Below are 8,257 nucleotides of genomic sequence, written 5' to 3'. Positions count from 1 at the left end.
TAACTAAACAAGTGATTGAAACAAAACTCATTTTGATATTAAATAGCACAATCCAAAGTTAAAAAGAAAATCGATTAATACCACTCATAAAATAAATGATGTTTATTATCATTTAATGACATCCATAATTATTTTATAATAAAGGGAAATTAAATGGAAATTATACCAGAAATTTTATTAATTAAATGGAAATAAGTTATGGGAATATCATGTATTGGCAAGGCTATAATGACTAGCTAGCATAGCAAAGCAAAGTCACGTCCAAAACAGCCTGACAGCAACTGTTCAAACAGGCTGGCAAGCAAGCGTGTTTTCCAAAAGTCGAGCAACAAAAGCGCAAACATGGCACAAAGTGAAAAATCTGAAGCTAAGCATCCATAGTAGAAAACAAAACCAATTTTAAGCTTTACTAACACAATAAAATGATCTCAACCAAAAACAACGTCCACACAAACAAAAACAAAATTCCATCTTTCAAATAAACCAACTCTAGTTTCAAATTTTAGCTTCCAATCTAATAATATAATGTTCGAAAAGCAGCAAACACGAAGATAATGAGAAGATACATGCCTTTTCAGATTCCAGTGAAGACAGAGACGGTGGTGTGCGGTGGAAGTTGGGACGGTGATGCCTTTTGTTTCTTCTTCTTCTCTTTCTTTTTATGTGTTTTTTATCAGTATTAATCTTAGATCCCTCTTCCATTTTGAAATTTGATAAGGTGTATTTATAGAGTTTTTATATGTTTAGTTGCTTTCTTGCTTACCTTTGTCCTTCTCCATCAATTTCTTGTTTGATGTTCCGTTTCCTTTGCTCATCATCTGCGTTTTTTTTTCTGCATCTGATGCATTCATGGTTTTAGCCTATGCTTGTCTTTATTTGTTCTTTTGCTGAGCTTTTATTTTTCCTTTAGTTTCTTTTTGTTTAAAACTCAAAAATTTGTCTCTTTGTTCTGCATAATGTGTACAAAGACTGACTCATAAATTATGTTTTTATGTTTCTCTAATTAGTTACAAAGCAAAGGCTAGTGCATCAACCATGACACTGCATCAGAAACAGAAAGGCAGCAACAACAACAAAACAGAGCCAAAGCAGGCTGGCTTAATTTGGTTTGGTTTAAAATTCATTGTAATTTAATTTGATTTTAGAATTGTAATTAGATTTGACATTGTAAATTTATGAGACATAATGAAATTATTTATTGTAATTATTTTTAATTACTTTTTTAAATATATATTTCCTTTTTTTATTTATTTTCCTTTTTTATTTGTTTTTAATAAAATGGACAAAATTGGGGTACTACACTACCTTAAAGGTACACTTGATTATGAACTATTTTACTCTTCTTGTAATAATTTTAAAAAAATTGGATTTTGTGATAGCGACTTTATGGGAGATATTGATGGTAGAAAGAGTACTAGTGGCTTTATATTTTTCATGAGAGATTGTGCTTTTTCGTGGAGCTCAAAGAAGAAACCTATTGTCACACTTTCAACATGTGAGTCAGAGTATCTAGCAGCAACATCTTGCACTTGTCATGCCATTTGGCTAAGGAGATTATTGGAGGAACTTCATATGCCACAAAAGTAAGCTACTGATATTTATATAGACAACAAGTTTGCACAAGCACTTGCAAAGAATCTGGTGTTTCATGATCACAACAAGCACATAGACACAAGGTACCATTTCATTAGAGAATACATTGTCAAGAAAGAAGTTGAGCTTAAATTTGTGAAGACTCAAGATCAAATTGAATATATTTTTACAAAGCCATTAAAATTTGAAGACTTTCAAAGGCTAAGAGCGAGACTTGGAATGAAGAAGAAAATTTCAAATTAAGGGGAGCAATGTTATTACTAATTTGAAATTAGATAATTCTAGAATCATGTAGAATTTCCATGTAAGAATCTAGAAGTGATTTAATTAAAGAAAATTTTGGGAAGTGTCTAGAAGTCGTTATTAATTACGCAGCTCCTAGAAATGTGTCTAGAGTTTTCTAATTGTATCTATAAATACCTACTTGTACTTGACATTAAGTATCAAGCAAATTGAGAGTTTTCTATTAGAAAACCTTCTTTTCTCTAACTGATGATTTCATGTGTGTAAGCTAAACAAGTTACTCGATGATTTCATGAATCATATAAGGTTTAACAAAAAATTTGTCATTCTATTGTTGTATGTGGATGATAATCTGAATAACCTGATATCCAGGAATAGTGGTAGTGAGATTGCAAAAGTCAAGGTTGAATTGAATAAAGGATTTGAGGAGAAGCAAGGAAAAATCTTGGGGATGGAAATAATGAGAGATACAAAGAGGTGGTTTTTGTATTGGTCTGTTGAGTGTAGGATAAGCATATAAGACTGATGAAGAACAAAGCTATATGAATTATATCTCTTATGCAAACTCTATAGGCTCCTTGATGTATGCAATGGTCTGTACATGGCCTGGTTTGGCATATTCAGTGAAACATTGTGAGCAGGTTCATGGCTATTCCTAGCAAAACACACTGGCAAGTTGTGAGTGTTGTATAATTCTTCTTCTTTTGTTTTTGTTAAACATAATCAAAATTGGGGTTGTCCATAGTTTGGGTATACTCAATACATCCCTCCTACACCACTGATGCTCGTTGTACGTGATGTTGATGTTGAATGGAGTATGTACAGGAACTCTGTACGATCACTTCGTACTAAATTGCATCCAGCTGCATATCCATAGGAGTGTGTTGAGGGATACATTCAGTGGTACTATAGGATATCTCATTCTCGGACGATCTCTTACGTTGTTGCAGATGTTGGTGCTGGTCCTAGTTACGATTCTGATGTTGGTCCTAGTCATGATGATGGTCCTGATACTAGGTGTACACGGTGTCACGAAATGGGTGGTCTTATACAGCAGAGTTTAAATTTACATATGGGTGGTCCTGAAGATGAGATGCTAGAAAGAGCTTTACACATTTCTAGAGGAGGAGATTATTAATAGTATTATAGTTGTATTTTTGTTATTCAAACTTATTTTGCGTGTCTTTATTATTTAAACATATTTAAACTTATTATTCACACTTATTTAGACTTATTATGTGTGTCTTTATTATGCGTGTCTTTATTGCTTTATTATGCGTGTCTTTACACATTTTATTATTCAGACTTATTATGCGTGTCTTTATTTCTTTATTATTGATTTATCTTATTTATTGATATATTTGAAAACAACATATATATTAAATGAATCTTGTTACAATTGAAAACAACATATAAATCAAAAGTGTCAATCATCTGCCAAAGACATATAATTTGATATATTTTCTAAATCTAATTAACTCCAATGTTGTAGACGTCCTGCATAAGCTATATCCCATTATGTAGACTCATCACTACGGTGCTTCTTCCAATGTCATGCAAGTGGAGGTAACAGATATGCATATTTCAATTTAACTTGAACTCAATGACTTTCATTAACAAAACCAATGCTGATAACAAGATCACGTGACAGGTCTCCATTGTGTGCACCCCTTAATTGAAAAAAGTCAAACAAAAAGTTTTTCCCAATGTAACAAGCACGAGATTATATTTTGTTGCTATCACGTAACTCATATCAGGAATGCTCATCAACTTCTCGTTGGCTTGGTTTTCCAACTCAGTTACAAGTAAAGTGTTTGTCACTTCTTGCAAACGTTCCTTGAATAATGCATCATATAAATCATGTTTTGACTTAATCTCTGTATACAACTGTCGATACACAGTGCTCCAGTATTCTTCACTATGACCAAGTAAAGTAGCAATAACACGATATCCACAGTTTCCATCTGCTTTAACATTAACTATGTTTTCAATATATGGATGAGTTAAAGGAGGAAACTCGTCGAAATATTTTCCAACTTGACTCTTCATAGGTGCTTGCTGAGAGTGTTGTTTGGATGTTTGCTGGGAGACTTGAATATCAACATGCTCAAAGTATGAAGGGTCGCGATATATGTCAAATCTCTTCGGCTTATTACCTTTTTTCCTCTTAACACCACTTTTGTTTTGATCTTATCCAGTGGTGCACACATTGATGTTGTCTCTAGATATGCTATTTCATGCAATTTGCTCTTTAATGTCCTCTTTCCAGCAACATTAAGTGTTTTCCATGTTTTCCAAATTATATTCATCTTCGATGTAATGTCCACTCTAAATTATTTGCCAAATTTTCTTCCTCTTGATCACTATTCATGTTTAATTTCCTCCAATGTATATGAAGATCATCTAATGGGATTGGAACACCTTCCAGCTTGTATCGTGCCAACTCACATGCACAAGATAATCCATGAGTGTTTCTAAGTATACAACAACACGCACCTTTGTCGTTACCCACATAGCTGACTCTCTTGTATTCATGAACAATATCACCTAAGGCTTTCTTGGATACAACCCAAGTCAATTTCTCATAGAATGGATTGTTGTTTATATGCTCTTTGCGGCCCTTACTTATCTCAAATGAACTTTTTATCTTAATAATTTAGAACTTCAATGTCATTGATACCATTCCATGTCTTACAGAAATCTCCATTACTGTGTTCCAAAAATTTCTTCAATGACCAATGAGCAGACTCAACTATAACGTTCAATCAAAAAAAATATTAGATATTATTTCAATAATAATTATATCATGCATGTTCAATCCTATTTAAGCATAAATATAATACAAAATGCAAAGTTTTAATGACGTACCTATTAGTCGCAGTATTTCCTAGATGCAATACTCGATTGGTCCATGTTTCAACAAATCTTTCCTTATGAGGATTCAACCATGTGTCTCTGACATAGTAAAAAAAATAATATTACCGACACATGTTTGCTCAAACATTTGCAAAAGTTTTTCGTACTCCTTCTCTTCAGAACAATAAACAATTTTCCTCCACAACTCAAGAATGGATTCTTGAATATCTTTCTTTAATATATATTGTTTGCATTTGGATCCAACATTTTTGTTAATATGAAATTGACAAAGTAAATTTGTTGAAGATGGAAATACAACTTCAATTGCATTCATTAAAGCAAGTTTTATGTCAGTCACAATCACCTGAGGAAATGAGGTGTTTGAAACAAACAACTCTTTTAACTTCTTCAATGCCCAACAAAAGTTGTCTTGACGTTCAGAATCCATATAAGCAAATGCAACATTAAATATCAACCCAGTTGAAGTTACACCAACAATTTCAAACAATGGTAACCTATACTTGTTGGTTTTGTAGGTGTTATCCATGATCAATACAAGAGGGAACATGTTCAACAAAGTTATGGAATCTGGGTGCGTCCAAAACATGTCCCTCACAACGTTGGAGTCTCCATGAGTCATACTCCAACAAGTATACTTCTCAGCTTCAAGTAACTTCAACAAATATTGCATAACAGTTTTAGGTCCTTTCAAGTTCTTCCTGTATGTACTTCATCGCTTGTAAATTTGATAGATATTAGTCACATTCTCCGTATCTCGATCTCTCAAAGATGACAAGATGTGTCTCGGTGCAACGTGATATTTTGTCAGCTCGTCAACATGTTTCTTATCTTCTTTTTATAAGCGTCCCATAAATGCATTATTCTCAAAAGTAGCTACTAACTCATGGCTGTGAAGTCCACACATTAAACTAATAATCCATCCTTCAACGTTTTTCAATGATCTCGATCTAAGTTTAAACGGACAACCACACATTTTAGTTGAAGTACATGTGTTATTTTTATTTGACTTATATTTTCCACCTCTATCACAGCCAAGAATTAATTTTGACTTTCTTCCTCTCTTTTCGCTCTCTACGTCAGATCGAGTAATGATAACTGATACTCGATTTTGTCGGTTGACCTCTCTTGCCCATGATATGATAGCTTCTCGTGACTCAAAAATTTGATCAGTTGTGAATGCTTCAGTTAAATCTATAAATACTGGTTGTGTTTTTTCAATCCCTATTTCAAAAAAAAAAAATTAATAGCATACCAGATTTTTGAAATTTTCTGTTAAGAATAATAACTACCGAAAATTTCAAAAATTTGAAATTTCCGGAACAAAAATATAACTACCGGAAATTTCAAAAATTTGAAATTTCTAGTAAAGAAAATATAACTACCGGATATTTCAAAATTTTGAAATTTCCGATAACTACCGGAAATTTCAAATTTCCGGTAATATAAATGTAACTACCGGAAATTTGAATGTAAAATGTTACCTACTGGAAATTTGGTTGAGGAGGTGAGATTTTGAAGTAATTTTTTTGGCTTAATTGCAGTTTTGGTTCCCCTATTTTAGCTGAATCGCGAAATTAGTCCCCCGATTTTATTTCTCCGCAGTTTTTAAATTTTCGCAGTTTTTAAATAATGATTCATACAGTTTTGGTCTCCGCAGTTTTTAAATTAGTCCCCCCTATTTTAGCTTAATTGCGAATATGTTTGAGGGACCAAAACTGGAGAGAAATAAAATGGGGGGACTACTTTCGCTATTCAACTAAAATATGGGGACCAAAACTGCAATTAAGTCAATTTTTTTTTACCCCTCAAGTGTGAATGAAATTTTTAATAAATTGAGAGGTACAAGTTTAATTGGAGAATACAAAAGCTAACTTTCTCGTTTCAAAACTTTCCTAGTATAATTGTGGCCCATTCTATTTGAGTTTGGGTTTGGTTGGTGTTTAATAGATTTTTTTTTTCAATAAAATAATATATTTATTTTCTTACAAATTAAATATTATTTTATTTCCAAGCTAAGTAAAGAACACCCAACTTTTTCCTAAACCTCCGACACCTAATTAACCACTTCAAATTATTTTGATTCATTCAATTAAATAGATTGTTAATTTAAATCATATTCAAAATTGTGATTTATCATATTAGTTGAACTAACTACAATTTTGATCATAACTTAATGAATCATTTACTCAACTAAGTGTCTAAATATCTTTAATATTTTGATTATTCATCTTGTCTTTCTATCATGTACGATGTTTTATATTTCAAATAATTACTATCCAGTTGTTATGTTCTCAGGTTGGTAGCTTTAGCACAATTCAATTTGGGTATGTTATTTTGGTATTAATAGGCTCTTCAGAAACTTATTTGTTTATGATTTTTGCTCAAACAAAACAAAATGTTGAAGAAAACATACAAAACAAAATAAAACATATATAAATATGTAGAAAAATATATGAACAACTTTTGAAATTAGTAGTAATAGCTTATTAACTAGTTTAATTTTTTATAATAATTTTATTAACTAGCCCAATCAGTTTTATAATATCTATTTCATATAAACTTAAATAAATTTTAGTATCGAAAATCATGTTATGTATTTGTAAAATTTGAATTTTGAAAAGATTACGTTATCAAAAGAAAATTTGTACAAAAACATGTGTAACTAAAATTGGTAGTTATTATCATATTGATTTAAGTTTAAATTCAAATTTACAAAAATAGAATTGTTAAAAGTAAATTCGTAAATGTCTGAAAAAACCTAGTAGTTAACTTTCGAATTATCTTTATAATATATATATATATATATATATATATATATATATATCATTAATTTTGTTTAAGATTACTTAATTAATATATTAGGCTAAAAATTATTAAAATTTGATTTATCATTACCAGTTCAACCATTGAACTTTGAACAATACTTGCACCGATTCAATATAATAACTGGTCCAATTTTAAAAATAATTTTCATTAATACATGAGACGTTGTCAATATTACTCCTAATATTATAGATTAAATTGTAAGTACATTTCAAAAACTTCTACCTGTGCTTTAAACACATTTAGTACAATTAAAAACAATATGTAGCAAACAGTACACGTTTAATACCTTTCGGAGTAATTTAAAAGATTACAAAAATAATATTTACAACTGAAATGATTTTTCTATAAAAAATTTACCCCTAGAACAACTTAACTGCATGAGCAATTAGTATTTTCTTTTTGAGTCAATAAGCAACTAGTATATTAGATTGAACTGTGAGGAGATTACATTATTTGCATCAAGTAACAAGTTGATTTGGTCTTATAATGATATCTATTATTATTATTATATAAAAAACCAACAACTGTTATAAACATCATTTAGTAGATTACTTCATTCATGTATCAAATTGTTTGCTTCCTAAATTTTCATTAATGCTTTTTTTCTTCTCATAATTCTATGACTAATATTTTGTTATATAGTTTAAAATTTTATATAGTTTAAAATTTTCAAAAATATGATAAATACTCTTAAAAGTCCTATCTAAAATTCAACAGA

General features: G+C 30.6%; 1 long non-coding RNA gene across 1 annotated transcript; it reads left to right on the top strand.

The window, feature by feature from the left end:
- The first annotated feature begins 262 nt into the window (after positions 1-262).
- LOC105851605 (uncharacterized) lies at positions 263-1,214 on the top strand. Its single transcript, XR_001143347.3, has 2 exons — positions 263-624; positions 1,008-1,214. It is a non-coding gene; the product is annotated as an uncharacterized lncRNA (long non-coding RNA).
- Positions 1,215-8,257: the final 7,043 nt, after the last annotated feature.

Source organism: Cicer arietinum, chromosome 2 (assembly GCF_000331145.2).
Source record: "Cicer arietinum cultivar CDC Frontier isolate Library 1 chromosome 2, Cicar.CDCFrontier_v2.0, whole genome shotgun sequence".
Classification (NCBI taxonomy): domain Eukaryota; kingdom Viridiplantae; phylum Streptophyta; class Magnoliopsida; order Fabales; family Fabaceae; genus Cicer; species Cicer arietinum.
This window is presented reverse-complemented; position numbering and strand designations above follow the sequence as displayed.